Below are 18,622 nucleotides of genomic sequence, written 5' to 3'. Positions count from 1 at the left end.
GCAAATTCTTTTATCTGTGATGCAAATATGCAGGTTATTTGCCTGGAGGTTATCACCCAGGGTTACAGGATAGTGTTCAAGACTCATCTGCTCAGGGGCAGATTCCTCCTGTCAAACCTATCCTCAAGACCAGAGAAGAGAGATGCCTTTCTAGATTGCGTGAGGGTTCTCTCATCTCTGAGTAATCGTTCCAGTACCTCTAGCAGAAAGGGGTCTAAGGTACTATTCGAAACTTTTCGTGGTCCCAAAGAAGGAGGGCAAGTTCTGCCCAATTCTGGACCTAAAGTGCCTAAACAAGTTTCTGTCAGTCCCATCGTTCAAAATGGAGACTATCAGATCGATTCTGCCCCTAGTTCAAGAGGGGCAATTTATGACAACAATAGACTTGAAGGATGCCTACCTTCACGTGCCAATCCACAAGGATCACGTCGGGTTCCTAAGATTCGCATTTCTGGACCAACACTTCCAGTTTGTGGCCCTTTCATTCGGTCTGGTGACTGCCCCAACAGTCTTTACGAAGATTCTGGGGGCGCTGCTCGTGGTGGCGAGAACCAGAGGTATGGCGGTGGCTCCTTATCTGGACGATATTCTGGTCCAGGCTCTGTCCTGCAGTCTCGCGGAGGACCACTCCCAGCAACAGGGTGGAGTTACTGGGTACGCTAATAGATAGATCAGTGTCTATGAAGATATTCTTGACAGACCAGAGACGTTCCAAGATTGCGTCCAGCTGTCTTGCCCTTCAGACCTCCTCAAGGACATCTGTGGCCAGGTGTATAGAGGTGATTGGGCTCATGGTATCCAGCATAGATGTTAGTCCATTCACCAGGTTCCATCTCAGACCTCTTCAGTTATGCATGTTGAGACAATGGAATGGCGATCACTCAGATCTATCCCAACAGATCTCTCTGGACAACCGAGTGAGGGAATCCCTCTCTTGGTGGATCCATCCGGGACAGCTGGCCCAGGGGACATCCTTTCTGAGGCCATCCTGGGAGATTGTGACCACGGACGCAAGTTTATCAGGATGGGGAGCTGTTTGGTGTGCCAGAAGGGTGGACTCGAGAGGAGTCTACTCTGCCAATAAGTATTCTTGAACTTCTAGCGATATTCAATGCTCTGAGGGCTTGGCCCCACCTGGGGTCATCCCAATTCATCAGATTCCAGTCAGACAACATTACCTCGGAGGCTTACATAAACCATCAGGGGGGAAAGCTTCCTAGCCATGAGGGAAGTATCTCGGATTCTGGAATGGGCAGAGACTCACAATTGTTCGCTCTCAGCGATCCACATTCCTGGGAAGCGGACTTTCTCAGCAGACAATCGTTTCATCCCGGGGAATTGTCTCTCCATCCTGAGTTGTTTGCGGAGATCTGCAGCAGATGGGGGACGCGGGAGATAGACCTCATGGCGTCCAGACTCAACTTCAAGCTACCCAGATACGGGTCGTGATCCAGGGACACACAGGCAGAGCTAATAGATGCCTTAGCGGTGCCTTGGGAGTTCAACCCAATTTACATTTTTTCACCGTTGCCAATTCTTCCTCGAGTGGTGGCCCACATCAAACAAGATCAAGCTTTGACCATTCTGATTGTTCCGTTGTGTCCGCAGAGGATGTGGTTTGCGGATCTGGTGGGGATGTCATCGTCTCCTCCATGGAGGTTACCCTGTCGCAGAGATCTGCTGGTTCAGGGTCCCTTTCTACACCAAAATCTCAATTCTCTGAGGCTGACTGCTTGGAGATTGAACACTTAGTCTTGGCCAAGAGAGGTTTTTCTGAGAGAGTAATTGATACTCTCATCCAGGCCAGGAAGCCGGTCACTCGTCGCATCTATCATAAGGTGTGGATGACCTACTTATCCTGGTGCGAGGAACGTGGATATCCCTGGCACAAGGTTAGGGTATCCAGGATTTTGGCCTTTCTCCAGGATGAACTGGATAAGGGTCTTGCTGCCAGTTCCTTAAAGGGACAGATTTCGGTGTTATCTGTGCTGTTATACAAGAAGCTAGTGGAGCTTCCTGATATTCAGTCCTTTGTTCAGGCTTTGCCCAGGATCAGCCCTGTCTTTAGAAATTCTGCTCCTCCTTGGAGCTTAAACTTGGTTCTTAAGGTTTTGCAGAGGGCTCTGTTTGAGCCATTGCATGCGATTGACATTAAAATTCTTTCCTGGAAGGTTCTATTTCTTCTGGCTATTGCATCGGCTCGCAGAGTCTCTGAGTTAGCGGCCTTGCAATCTGAGCCCCCTTACCTGTTTTTTCACGCTGATAAGGCTGTGCTTCGTACTGGGTTGGGATTTCTTCCTAAGGTGGTGTCGGATCTATCAGGAGATAGTAGTTCCTTCCTTGTGTCCTAACCCTTCGTCATCTAAGGATAGGTTACTGCATAACTTAGATGTGATTTGAGCCTTAAAGTTTTATCTTCAGGCTACAAAAGATTCCAAACAGACTTCGTCCTTATTTGTGGTGTATTCAGGGAAGCGTAGGGGGCAGAGGGCCTCTTCCACTTCTCTGTCTTTTTGGTTGAGGAGCATTATGAGACAGCGGGACACAAGCCTCCTCAGAGGATTACAGCTCACTTAACTAGAGCTGTGGCCTCTTCTTGGGCTTTAAGAACGAGGCCTCTGTGGAGCAAATTTGTAAGATGGCTACTTAATCCTCCTTACATACTTTTACAAAGTTTTACAAATTTATTTTTTTTGCTTCGGCGGAAGCTGTGTTTGGGAGAAAAGTTCTGCAGGCTGTGGCGCCCTCAGTATAGGGTCCGCCTCCTTTTACCCTCCCGTTTTTGATAATTCAGTGTCCTCTAGAAGAGCTTAGGTATTTGTTCCCACATGTAATGAATGAAGCAGTGGACTCTCCTCCCATTAAGATGGAAAACATAAATTATGCTTACCTGATAATTTAATTTCCATCTGTGGGAGGAGAGTCCATTGCTCCCACCCGTTTGCTCCAGCGGGCAGACCTAAATTTAATAATATTCTTCTGGCACCATTTATACCCTGATATTACTCCTACTGTTCCTTGTTCCCTTGGCAGAATGAGTTGGGGGAGGTATTTAAGCCTTTGGCTGGGGGCGTATTTGCCTCCTCCTGGTGGCCAGGTTCTTATTTCCCACAAGTAATGAATGAAACAGTGGACTCTCCTCCCAAAGATGGAAATGAAATTATCAGGTAAGCATAATTTGTTTTTTCTGTTTCCCAGTGCATATAAAAGCTATATTTACACTATTCTGTAATCTATTAAGTGTGCAATAGCATTATGTCTAAAAAAACAATGCACATACCTTAAAGTGAATGTCAATTTTGATGCTAAAGTGCCTGGTTTTTAAAAATTTGATTAAAAACAGGGGCACTTTAATTCATCAAAATTTACATTTCATTCCTGTTGTGAAAAAAACTTACCTTTTAATCTTCACAGCAGCTCCAGCTTCCTCCACCTGTCGCAAAGCCTCTTCCTGGGTCTAAAATGAGGAATCCGCTTCCTCCAGTCACGGCGTTGAATCAGACACTGATTCCCCGGGGTGGGGGGGGGAAGCCGTGATTGGAGGATGACCTATCCATCATTTCTGACGTCAGAAATGGCTTGCAACGACCGGAGGAAGCTGGAGCTGCTGTCAACATTAAAAGGTAAGTTTTTTTTCACAACAGGCGTGAAATAATAAATTTGGATGAATTAAAGTGCCCCCTGTTTTTAATCGAATTTTTAAAAACCGGGCACTTTAGCATCAAAATTGACACTCACTATAATTAAAAAATATATTATTGCTAAAAAAAAAATGCTAACCATCATCTGAGCCTTCAGTGAGTCAAAATGTTTTTGCTGCTGGTCTATATACAATATATATATATATATATATATATATATATATATATATATATATATATATATATATATGTATATGTGTGTGTATATATATATATATATATATATATATATTTATGTGTTTTTATGTCTTTATATGGAAAAATGGCGCAGTTAGACTTGCCACAAACCTTTAATTTGTAAGAAGAGCAATATCTGCGAAGCGCAATAAAATTAAGTGCAATAAAAAGAGGTATACCTGTACACACACACACACACGTGTATATATCCAGACAAGCAATACACTACTGCTGTGGAGTTGAACACAAGCACAAGGGGTATATGTGCTTAGTTACCAATCATAAGGCAATGTAACCAGCTTTAGAACAAAAGTGCATTGCAGCTCTAGAGTTGGCTTTTTATTTAACTAATTTACGGTAGTTAATATGCAAACCATTGTGAAAATAAGCTAATGCCATAGAGAACTTCTTATTGCACATTCGATTAATGTCTATTTAATAGAATAATAAAATTAAATGATTTTAGTAAACAAACCAGGAGAGAGACATTCTTGGTATCTTCTCTTAGCACGGTAAAATTAGTAAAGACATATTTTAACCATTAGAGGGCACTGTTTAACATATTAAAATAAGCAAGTACCATTCTGCATGTAAGAAAATATTCCTGATGAATCTAACAAAAAAATAAATGTAATTAGGCAACAATCTATTATCTCTCCCTCTCTCACTGTGCCAAGCTTTTTTGGGTGAAAAACCAGTGCTGGTTTCTGTTAAAGTTGTTTAATTTGATACTGAAACTAACAGGAAGTATATGGTTCTATGTCTGTGTGATAGAAGCTCACTGGTTGATAAGGAAAACTCTCACCGTTCCATTGGTGGAGAGTCGCACACCTCACAAGCATAAATACAAAGCGTCTCTCTTTCGCTACAGGTTCATCCACGTTCAAAAAACATCAAACAGTTTTTAAAATGCTCTCTTCTAGATAAAAAAAAAAAGTTGATTTTAAGGCAAAATGTACCCAGGCAAGGAGCTGATATGCGTTCATTTTATTTAAAGAATCAGCAAGTATACCCTTACAAATGGGTTAGACTCTTTCTCTCTCCCACCCCTCTACTTAGAGGTTGAATTCTGTTGTTGCCTCTTGTTAACATGACTTTTCTGTCACAAATACTGCAGTATGGATATTTTTATTATATGTAATGGCAAAAACAGCTATTTTAAGCTAGTGGAGCTATTTTAATACACTCCAGATGGTAAAATGGATCACTGGAACACATTAAATGAGAGACATTTTTACAGTACTGTAAACACCTCTTGTCATTTAGCTATTCGATATTGTTATGCTTTTAGCATTTTTATCTTAAAGGCAAATGCAACACAAAATATTTCTTTCATGATTCATATAGAACATACAATTCTACACAACATTCCAATTTACTTCTAATATTTAGTTTGCTTAATTCTTCAGATATCCTTTGTTGAAGAAATAGCAATACATATAGGTGAGCCAATGACACGAGGCATATTTCTGCAGCCACCAATCAGCAGCTTCTGAGCCTATCTAGATATGTGAATCAAGCAAATAAGATAATAGAAGTAAACTGGAAAGTTGGTTAAACTTCATGCTCTATCTAAACCACGAAAGAAAAAACTTGTATTTCATGTCTCTTTAACAATTTTTATCATTGCAGTGCCAGAGGCATTAATATTGTGCAGTTTTTTGTAATGACACATATTAAAGGGCCACTAAATACAGTGGAATTGCATAATTAACAAGTGCATAATAAAAAGACAATTCAATATCACTTACTCTGAATTTCAAATAAGCATTCGATTTTTTTTTCAGACAAATTAATTTTTTCCCCTTTTGTTGGCCCCCTGTATCATGTAAAAATCAGAAAATATCCAGCACGGAAGGCACAGCATGCACGCCACAGGGGTACCACAAACCCCCAACAGTAGGCAAAAAATCCAAAGATGTGGCAGCACAACAACATTTATTATGAACACACAGGTGAACAACAGAGCATCGTTTCGGGAGTTATCCCTTTGTCAAGCTATTTTTACACTGAACAAAGTGTCAATTTATACACAGCCCCCACTAGACGGCGCTAAAACAGTATACAAAAATTAACTCTATAGTATCAAATTAGCAACCAACAATTGCAACCTACTTGTTTATATTAACTATACATTCCTTAGATATACAAAAATATAAAAATATACTAATACAATAGAGTATACTAATTCAAAATTTTAAAATACAAAATATACAAAAATGTATTTCCTATACATCATGGAAGCAGAACCATATACAAAAAGTGTTTTTTTGCCTATATATAACGATATGTTCTCATACCCATCTCTTCATCAGACCCATGTTTTTAACCATAAAACTTTTTTGTGAACAATTATTTCACAAAAACACAGATAAATCTAACTCTCTATTTAACCCAGACAGTTCTAATGTGCCAAGTTTGTAAATCCAGAATGCTTCACGTTGTTTTAATAAGCATTCTCTAGCTCCACCCCGACGTGGCTTTTGTACACATTCAATAATCTGAAACCTAAGTTGGTTTATTGCGTGACCCATTTTAAGAAAGTGGTGGGCAACTGGTGCAGTGACTTTTTTGTGTGCGTATAGAATTATCCTATCCGGATACTACGGGTAGTCTCGCCAACGTAGCTCCACCCACAAGGGCATTTGATTATATAAATTACAAAAGTAGAAAGACATGTAAGGTAACCATTAATATTATATTTCTTGCCAGTAGTTGGGTGATGAAATATTGATCCTTTTATAAGATCACCAGTTGCCCACCACTTTCTTAAAATGGGTCACGTAATAAACCAACTTAAGTTTCAGATTATTGAATGTGTACAAAAGCCACGTCGGGGTGGAGATAGAGAATGATTATTAAAACAACGTGAAGCATTCTGGACTTACAAACTTGGCACATTATAACCGTCTGGGTTAAATAGAGAGATTTATCTGTGTTTTTATGAAATAATTGTTCACAAAAAAGTTTTATGGTTAAAAACATGGGTCTGATGAAGAGATGGGTATGAGAACATATCGTTAAATATAGGCATAAAAATACTTTTTGTATATGGTTCTGCTTCCATGATGTATAGGAAATAAATTTTTGTATATTTTGTATTTTAAAATTTTGAATTAGTATACTCTATTGTATTAATATATTTTTCTATTGTTTTATATCAAAGGAATGTATAGTTAATATAAACAAGTAGGTTGCAATTGTTGGTTGCTAATTTGATACTATAGAGTTAATTTTTGTATACTGTTTTAGCTCCTTCTAGTGGGGGCTGTGTATAAATTGACACTTTGTTCAGTGTAAAAATAGCTTGACAAAGGGATAACTCCCGAAACGTTGCTCTGCTGTTCCCCTGTGTGTTCATAATAAACCCCTGTATCATGTGACAGCCATCAGCCAATCACAGACTAGTATACGTATACCCTATAAATTTGTGCACATGCTCAGTAGGAGTTGGTGCCTCAGAAAGTGTGTATATAAAAAGAATGTGCAAAATTTGATAATAAAAGTAAATGACAAAGTCTCTTAAAACTGCATTCTCTCTCTTAATTAATGAAAGTTTAATTTTGACTTTAGTATCTCTTTAAGCTCTTTTCTTTATTGGGGAGACTTTTAGTTACCCCTCTATTACCAGTGAGCTAAGACGTTTTTTTTCTGTGACGATGAGTGGATCGTGCTAACAGATTGTATTGTGATGTATAGCATGATGTTCACAGATAATATACTTGTGACTGTGCATGGGGGGTGCATTGTTATATTGATTGCTGATTTTACTGTTCTGAGAATAAAGCATTCTTTCCCTGTGTGATTGTAATTATATCCTCAGTCTCTTACTGATGAAACAGCTGTTCTCAGTGAGTCTTTTGTAGCCTGATTGTTATAGGAGTACATTCTGCTAGGCCTTTTATTCTCTGGTGTTTACTATCTATTTAATGTAAACCTTTTGCATCTTCATTTACCTTTTTTTCACTGCAGTATATTTGTACAGAATCCTACAACAGTCTAAGCTAATAGTTTTGTCTCTGGTTTTATGTATGGTGTAGTAAGAGATTTAAAGGGACATAAAAGTACACAAACAAACATTTAATATTGCAGTTGCTTCTATATAACTGTGTTTTTAACCCCCCTACAAAGGATTAAACTATGATCAGAAGATTTCCAATACCCAAATTCAGGATACCTTCTCAATGTTGAGGAGGTGTTTAAAAAAAACAAAACAAACAAACAGTTAAAAATGTTTAATTTATAAAGGCATGTTAATAGTTTACCTACAGTGGAAGCCAATAGTATTTCCAAGATAAAACTGTTGTTATACTTACTGTACTGTGACTATTACTAAGGTTTTTTCATCAGAAGCATCTACAAAAAACTCAACACAAGTTTACCTCAGTCACTGATATCGCCTTCAGATTGTCCACACAAAGCTGTCACTGGTCCATATGCTATTCATGAGCTAAATATTCTTTTAATGGCAGCACTGGTTCTAGTTATCATTAGTTGTCATCTGTATGTCTGTTCTGTAGCTGTAAGTGCTCTATCCCCAAACACATTATCACTTACCTCTGTATGCAGCACATGCTGTAGCTGTAAGTGCTCTATCCCCAAACACATTATCACTTACCTCTGTATGCAGCACATGCTGTAGCTGTAAGTGCTCTATCCCCAAACACATTATCACTTACCTCTGTATGCAGCACATGCTATAGCTGTAAGTGCTCTATCCCCAAACACATCACTTACCTCTGTATGCAGTACATGCTATAGCTGTAAGTGCTCTATCCCCAAACACATCACTTACCTCTGTATGCAGCACATGCTGTAGCTGTAAGTGCTCTATCCCCAAACACATATCACTTACCTCTGTATGCAGCACATGCTGTAGCTGTAAGTGCTCTATCCCCAAACACATATCACTTACCTCTGTATGCAGCACATGCTGTAGCTGTAAGTGCTCTATCCCCAAACACATCACTTACCTCTGTATGCAGCACATGCTATAGCTGTAAGTGCTCTATCCCCAAACACATTATCACTTACCTCTGTATGCAGCACATGCTATAGCTGTAAGTGCTATATCCCCAAACACATATCACCTACCTCTGTATGCAGCACATGCTATAGCTGTAAGTGCTCTGTCCCCAAACACTTATAACCTACCTCTGTATGCAGCACATGCTGGAGCTGTAAGTGCTCTATCCCCAAACACATTATCACTTACCTCTGTATGCAGCACATGCTATAGCTGTAAGTGCTCCATCCTCAAACACATTATAACCTACCTCTGTATGCAGCACATGCTATAGCTGTAAGTGCTCTATCCCCAAACACATTATCACCTACCTCTGTATGCAGCACATGCTATAGCTCTAAGTGCTCTATCCCCAAACACATTATCACTTACCTCTGTATGCAGCACATGCTATAGCTGTAAGTGCTCTATCCCCAAACACATTATCACTTACCTCTGTATGCAGCACATGCTGTAGCTGTAAGTGCTCTATCCCCAAACACATTATCACTTACCTCTGTATGCAGCACATGCTATAGCTGTAAGTGCTCTATCCCCAAACACATCACTTACCTCTGTATGCAGCACATGCTATAGCTGTAAGTGCTCTATCCCCAAACACATTATCACCTACCTCTGTATGCAGCACATGCTGTAAGTGCTCTATCCCCAAACACATTATCACTTACCTCTGTATGCAGCACATGCTGTAGCTGTAAGTGCTCTATCCCCAAACCATTATCACTTACCTCTGTATGCAGCACATACTATAGCTGTAAGTGCTCTATCCCCAAACACATTATAACCTACCTCTGTATGCAGCACATGCTATAGCTGTAAGTGCTCTATCCCCAAACCATTATCACTTACCTCTGTATGCAGCACATGCTATAGCTGTAAGTGCTCTATCCCCAAACACATTATCACTTACCTCTGTATGCAGCACATGCTATAGCTGTAAGTGCTCTATCCCCAAACCATTATCACTTACCTCTGTATGCAGCACATGCTATAGCTGTAAGTGCTCTATCCCCAAACACATTATCACTTACCTCTGTATGCAGCACATGCTGTAGCTGTAAGTGCTCTATCCCCAAACACATTATCACTTACCTCTGTATGCAGCACATGCTATAGCTGTAAGTGCTCCATCCCCAAACACATTATCACTTACCTCTGTAGGCAGCACATGCTGTAGCTGTAAGTGCTCTATCCCCAAACACATTATCACCTACCTCTGTATGCAGCACATGCTATAGCTGTAAGTGCTCTATCCCCAAACACATTATCACCTACCTCTGTATGCAGCACATGCTATAGCTGTAAGTGCTCTATCCCCAAACACATTATCACTTACCTCTGTATGCAGCACATGCTATAGCTGTAAGTGCTCTATCCCCAAACACATTATCACTTACCTCTGTATGCAGCACATGCTGTAGCTGTAAGTGCTCTATCCCCAAACCATTATCACTTACCTCTGTATGCAGCACATGCTATAGCTGTAAGTGCTCTATCCCCAAACACATTATCACTTACCTCTGTATGCAGCACATGCTGTAGCTGTAAGTGCTCTATCCCCAAACCATTATCACCTACCTCTGTATGCAGCACATGCTGTAGCTGTAAGTGCTCTATCCCCAAACACATATCACCTACCTCTGTATGCAGCACATGCTGTAAGTGCTCTATCCCCAAACACATTATCACTTACCTCTGTATGCAGCACATGCTGTAGCTGTAAGTGCTCTATCCCCAAACCATTATCACTTACCTCTATATGCAGCACATGCTGTAGCTGTAAGTGCTCCATTCCCAAACACATATCACCTACCTCTGTATGCAGCACATGCTATAGCTGTAAGTGCTCTGTCCCCAAACACTTATAACCTACCTCTGTATGCAGCACATGCTGTAGCTGTAAGTGCTCTATCCCCAAACACATTATCACCTACCTCTGTATACAGCACATGCTGTAAGTGCTCTATCCCCAAACACATTATCACCTACCTCTGTATGCAGCACATGCTGTAGCTGTAATTGCTCTATCCCCAAACACATTATCACCTACCTCTGTATGCAGCACATGCTGTAGCTGTAAGTGCTCTATCCCCAAACACATCACTTACGTCTGTATGCAGCACATGCTATAGCTGTAAGTGCTCTATCCCCAAACACATTATCACTTACCTCTGTATGCAGCACATGCTATAGCTGTAAGTGCTCTATCCCCAAACACATTATCACTTACCTCTGTATGCAGCACATGCTATAGCTGTAAGTGCTCTATCCCCAAACACATTATCACTTACCTCTGTATGCAGCACATGCTGTAGCTGTAAGTGCTCTATCCCCAAACACATTATCACTTACCTCTGTATGCAGCACATGCTATAGCTGTAAGTGCTCTATCCCCAAACACATTATCACCTACCTCTGTATGCAGCACATGCTATAGCTGTAAGTGCTCTATCCCCAAACACATTATAACCTACCTCTGTATGCAGCACATACTATAGCTGTAAGTGCTCTATCCCCAAACACATCACTTACCTCTGTATGCAGCACATGCTATAGCTGTAAGTGCTCTATCCCCAAACACATCACTTACCTCTGTATGCAGCACATGCTGTAGCTGTAAGTGCTCTATCCCCAAACACATCACTTACCTCTGTATGCAGCACATGCTATAGCTGTAAGTGCTCTATCCCCAAACACATTATCACCTACCTCTGTATGCAGCACATGCTGTAAGTGCTCTATCCCCAAACACATTATCACTTACCTCTGTATGCAGCACATGCTGTAGCTGTAAGTGCTCTATCCCCAAACCATTATCACTTACCTCTGTATGCAGCACATACTATAGCTGTAAGTGCTCTATCCCCAAACACATTATAACCTACCTCTGTATGCAGCACATGCTATAGCTGTAAGTGCTCTATCCCCAAACCATTATCACTTACCTCTGTATGCAGCACATGCTATAGCTGTGAGTGCTCTATCCCCAAACACATTATCACTTACCTCTGTATGCAGCACATGCTATAGCTGTAAGTGCTCTATCCCCAAACCATTATCACTTACCTCTGTATGCAGCACATGCTATAGCTGTAAGTGCTCTATCCCCAAACACATTATCACTTACCTCTGTATGCAGCACATGCTGTAGCTGTAAGTGCTCTATCCCCAAACACATTATCACTTACCTCTGTATGCAGCACATGCTATAGCTGTAAGTGCTCCATCCCCAAACACATTATCACTTACCTCTGTAGGCAGCACATGCTGTAGCTGTAAGTGCTCTATCCCCAAACACATTATCACCTACCTCTGTATGCAGCACATGCTATAGCTGTAAGTGCTCTATCCCCAAACACATTATCACCTACCTCTGTATGCAGCACATGCTATAGCTGTAAGTGCTCTATCCCCAAACACATTATCACTTACCTCTGTATGCAGCACATGCTATAGCTGTAAGTGCTCTATCCCCAAACACATTATCACTTACCTCTGTATGCAGCACATGCTGTAGCTGTAAGTGCTCTATCCCCAAACCATTATCACTTACCTCTGTATGCAGCACATGCTATAGCTGTAAGTGCTCTATCCCCAAACACATTATCACTTACCTCTGTATGCAGCACATGCTGTAGCTGTAAGTGCTCTATCCCCAAACCATTATCACCTACCTCTGTATGCAGCACATGCTGTAGCTGTAAGTGCTCTATCCCCAAACACATATCACCTACCTCTGTATGCAGCACATGCTGTAAGTGCTCTATCCCCAAACACATTATCACTTACCTCTGTATGCAGCACATGCTGTAGCTGTAAGTGCTCTATCCCCAAACCATTATCACTTACCTCTATATGCAGCACATGCTGTAGCTGTAAGTGCTCCATTCCCAAACACATATCACCTACCTCTGTATGCAGCACATGCTATAGCTGTAAGTGCTCTGTCCCCAAACACTTATAACCTACCTCTGTATGCAGCACATGCTGTAGCTGTAAGTGCTCTATCCCCAAACACATTATCACCTACCTCTGTATGCAGCACATGCTGTAAGTGCTCTATCCCCAAACACATTATCACCTACCTCTGTATGCAGCACATGCTGTAGCTGTAATTGCTCTATCCCCAAACACATTATCACCTACCTCTGTATGCAGCACATGCTATAGCTGTAAGTGCTCTATCCCCAAACACATTATCACTTACCTCTGTATGCAGCACATACTATAGCTGTAAGTGCTCTATCCCCAAACACATTATCACTTACCTCTGTATGCAGCACATGCTGTAGCTGTAAGTGCTCTATCCCCAAACACATTATCACCTACCTCTGTATGCAGCACATGCTGTAAGTGCTCTATCCCCAAACACATTATCACCTACCTCTGTATGGAGCACATGCTATAGCTGTAAGTGCTCTATCCCCAAAAACATTATCACTTACCTCTGTATGCAGCACATGCTGTAGCTGTAAGTGCTCTATCCCCAAACCATTATCACCTACCTCTGTATGCAGCACATGCTGTAGCTGTAAGTGCTCTATCCCCAAACACATATCACCTACCTCTGTATGCAGCACATGCTGTAAGTGCTCTATCCCCAAACACATTATCACTTACCTCTGTATGCAGCACATGCTGTAGCTGTAAGTGCTCTATCCCCAAACCATTATCACTTACCTCTATATGCAGCACATGCTGTAGCTGTAAGTGCTCCATTCCCAAACACATATCACCTACCTCTGTATGCAGCACATGCTATAGCTGTAAGTGCTCTGTCCCCAAACACTTATAACCTACCTCTGTATGCAGCACATGCTGTAGCTGTAAGTGCTCTATCCCCAAACACATTATCACCTACCTCTGTATGCAGCACATGCTGTAAGTGCTCTATCCCCAAACACATTATCACCTACCTCTGTATGCAGCACATGCTGTAGCTGTAATTGCTCTATCCCCAAACACATTATCACCTACCTCTGTATGCAGCACATGCTATAGCTGTAAGTGCTCTATCCCCAAACACATTATCACTTACCTCTGTATGCAGCACATACTATAGCTGTAAGTGCTCTATCCCCAAACACATTATCACTTACCTCTGTATGCAGCACATGCTGTAGCTGTAAGTGCTCTATCCCCAAACACATTATCACCTACCTCTGTATGCAGCACATGCTGTAGCTGTAAGTGCTCTATCCCCAAACACATTATCACCTACCTCTGTATGCAGCACATGCTGTAAGTGCTCTATCCCCAAACACATTATCACCTACCTCTGTATGGAGCACATGCTATAGCTGTAAGTGCTCTATCCCCAAAAACATTATCACTTACCTCTGTATGGAGCACATGCTATAGCTGTAAGTGCTCTATCCCCAAAAACATTATCACTTACCTCTGTATGCAGCACATGCTGTAGCTGTAAGTGCTCTATCCCCAAACACATTATAACCTACCTCTGTATGCAGCACATGCTATAGCTGTAAGTGCTCTATCCCCAAACACATATCACCTACCTCTGTATGCAGCACATTCTATAGCTGTAAGTGCTCTATCCCCAAACACAGTATCACTTACCTCTGTATGCAGCACATGCTATAGCTGTAAGTGCTCCATCCCCAAACCATTATCACCTACCTCTGTATGCAGCACATGCTATAGCTGTAAGTGCTCTATCCCCAAACACATTATCACTTACCTCTGTATGCAGCACATGCTATAGCTGTAAGTGCTCTATCCACAAACACATTATCACCTACCTCTGTATGCAGCACATGCTGTAGCTGTAAGTGCTCTATCCCCAAACCATTATCACCTACCTCTGTATGCAGCACATGCTGTGGCTTTAAGTGCTCTATCCCCAAACCATTATCACCTACCTCTGTATGCAGCACATGCTATAGCTGTAAGTGCTCTATCCCCAAACACATTATCACTTACCTCTGTATGCAGCAAATGCTATAGCTATAACTGCTCTATCCCCAAACCATTATCACTTACCTCTGTATCAGGGACGTGCACTCATAGGAGGCAGTGCTTAAGCTTAATTAAAAAAAAAAAAAAAGTCCAAAAAAAAATATTTTCCCCCCATGTAATGCTATGGAGAGGCAGCTACAGGAACGCTTCTCTCCATTGCAGTACATGGGTCAAAGGAAAAGCTGTGCTGCAGCGCCACCTGTGTTCTTTCAATATATTAGCAGCACAAATTGGGACCAATAAGAGGCACCCCTCTTGATGCCTCCTAGCAAGTGAAGGATATATAGAATAATCAGAAGGAGGATGCAGTGAGCAGGGTCATGTGACACAACTGGAAGCTGAGGTAACCTAAGAACAGATGACACTGAGCAGAAGAGTAAAGTAGTATTCTACATCTCTTGTGATTCACAAATTGTGTTCAGATACAGCTCATTAACAGGTGGGGGGGACAGTAAGTGAGCATAACCCAATACTGACAGGAAGTCAAAGGGTCAATTCAAATTTAAATCCATAATTTAAAACCCAGAGTTTGAAGTTAAGTGTGCAGTGTCCACATTATTTAAATTAAAGTTTTTTTACATTGAATATTGCTAAGCCTCACTTTTTCATGGTTATTTGATTTAATTAGGTAATCTCCATATATGTTATGTCTGTTCAGTCAGAGGATGCAGTATCTATTTTTATTTTTCTGTGTCTCCATTTATTTAAAGACTGCTGTTAACTTGTAATTCACAAATCAATTGAAAGCTGTTGCATTGTGTTTTAATATGTGCTGCTTTTATACAAGTTTATATTAATAAAAAGGAGATGAGTCATTTAAAATATATATGTAATTATTGCAGTTAAATGTTTTTAGAAATAATGCCACTGTAAAGTAACTGGTTAAACACATAGTCAAAGGGAGACATTTAAAATAAAACTTTCATGATTGAGGTAGAGCATGCTATTTTAATAGACTTTTCTAGTTGTTTATATTTTGAGAATTAGCATCAACTGTTACTGGCCCCATGTCAGCAAATCAAATTAGTTTTTGAAAGGTAGGTGATATGTGTTTGGGGATATAGCACTTACAGCTATAGCATGTGCTGCATACAGAGGTAAGTGATAATGTGTTTGGGGATAGAGCACTTACAGCTATAGCATGTGCTGCATACAGAGCAGTGACGTGCAGTGAGGTCAGAGGCTGGTGAGGCACTAGATATGATACGCCAGAGAAACACATGTACAGAGGGCCGCAAGTACCCCAAACAGGGCAGGTTTAAATGATAGCTGAACCAGTGCACAGGTGACATCAGGTGATGGGTGAGAGCAAGTTAGTAACCACTGAGTTGCTGATCAGCTGATTACTTCACTTGTGCACTGATTCAGCTATAATGAAAACCTGGCCTGTTGGGGGTACTTGAGGACCATTGTTGAGAAACACTGCACTAAAGCACCAGCTCATCGGACATGTATTAATTACCTGGAGAATAAAGCACATATACTCTGCTCACTGACACCCACACACACACTGCTCACATACACACATACAAAATTCTGTGGCACAGTGCCAGTTACTAAGCAACTTGAATGATACACAATCTCTTCTCTACTCACTACTGTATTGTAAAAATAGAAATAATTTACCATACAAGTTTTACACAAAGGACAAGTTATCAATACTGCCAACACAGCTGCTGCAATATGGTGTTCAAGAAACGCACGTGCACATCCCACTTAGGTATGCTCTTCAACAAAGGACAACAAAAGAATGAAGTGGAAATGTAATTATGACTTTCATGTTCCTTTCAAAAACTAATTTGATTTGCTGACATGGGGCCAGTAACAGTTGATGCTAATTCATGTATGCAGCACATGCTATAGTTGTAAGTGCTCTATCCCCAAACACATTATCACTTACCTCTGTATGCAGCACATGCTATAGCTGTAAGTGCTATATCCCCAAACACATATCACCTACCTCTGTATGCAGCACATGCTATAGCTGTAAGTGCTATATCCCCAAACACATATCACCTACCTCTGTATGCAGCACATGCTATTGCTGTAAGTGCTCTGTCCCCAAACACTTATAACCTACCTCTGTATGCAGCACATGCTGGAGCTGTAAGTGCTCCATCCCCAAACACATATTCACCTGTCTCTGTATGCAGCACATGCTATAGCTGTAAGTGCTCCATCCTCAAACACATTATAACCTACCTCTGTATGCAGCACATGCTATAGCTGTAAGTGCTCTATCCCCAAACACATTATCACTTACCTCTGTATGCAGCACATGCTATAGCTGTAAGTGCTCTATCCCCAAACACATTATCACTTACCTCTGTATGCAGCACATGCTATAGCTGTAAGTGCTATATCCCCAAACACATATCACCTACCTCTGTATGCAGCACATGCTATAGCTGTAAGTGCTCTGTCCCCAAACACTTATAACCTACCTCTGTATGCAGCACATGCTGGAGCTGTAAGTGCTCTATCCCCAAACACATTATCACTTACCTCTGTATGCAGCACATGCTATAGCTGTAAGTGCTCCATCCTCAAACACATTATAACCTACCTCTGTATGCAGCACATGCTATAGCTGTAAGTGCTCTATCCCCAAACACATTATCACCTACCTCTGTATGCAGCACATGCTATAGCTGTAAGTGCTCTATCCCCAAACACATTATCACTTACCTCTGTATGCAGCACAGGGCCACCATCAGGGGGTGACTCCTGTCAGGGGCCCAATGGGCCAGGTGGGCCCCATGAGGCAGGAAGTAAAAAAATGTTTTTGTTTTTTTTTAATTTTGGCAGCCAACAGTGGGCACTACAGCAGTGCTAATTAAGCATGGGAAATGTTATTACAAGGAGTAAATTATTAGCATTTGAGAGGATTTCTGAGTGAGTAATAAACCACTATGCACAGTGTGAGACAGACTTGGCACTTTGTTTGTACAGTGTGTGCCTGAGTCAGATAACTTTCATTTGCAGAGGAGGCAGGACTTACTTAGTAAATGTTTTTTATTTCTTTGTGCAATTTCTGATTGTAACTTCAGTGTGGTAGTAGTTGTATAGTGGGGCCAGGGGTCCATAAAAACACATTTTTTTAGCAGCAGTATATTTATGATTATTCGACAATGCTGTAGAAATTCTATATTTAAAGCCATGCAGAAATGTTTCCTCCTCAATACACAAATGGTAGGTGCCCTTTTGGCAGATATGAGTTTTTTAAATAAAAAAACAAAACAAATAAATATATATATATATATATATATATATATAAATAAATTACATTCCATTTTACTGCCCCTTTATGCAAGTACTTTCCAGATGCAAGGAGGCATTTTATCTAAGATTTTTACATCTGCATAAAATGTTATACTCTCAGACTAAGATTGCTCAGTGTTTGAAATGAGACAGGTTAACTTAAAACTGTTAAGTTTACACTACAGCTGACTTGATTTTGAAATACATACAAACAAGCCTAAATCCTTCATTTAACCAGATCTAATTGTATGAGTACCACAGCTTATGGTTCCACCAAGACCATATAGAGGACAGCATTTTCAAAATCCATAAGTACAGCTGACAGATGGGGAACATTTGTACACTATATTTGAAGAGGTGCTCTTGGTTGGGGAAAATGGGGGGGGGGACAAAAACAAACACATGTCAACCTTTTAAAAGCACTTTTCTTCATCTAGCCATCTACCCAGATCATTAATGTACAATTTTGAATTTACAG

The sequence above is a fragment of the Bombina bombina genome, chromosome 5 (genome assembly GCF_027579735.1).
Source record: "Bombina bombina isolate aBomBom1 chromosome 5, aBomBom1.pri, whole genome shotgun sequence".
Classification (NCBI taxonomy): Eukaryota; Metazoa; Chordata; class Amphibia; order Anura; family Bombinatoridae; genus Bombina; species Bombina bombina.
Note: the sequence above shows the minus strand (reverse complement) of the source record.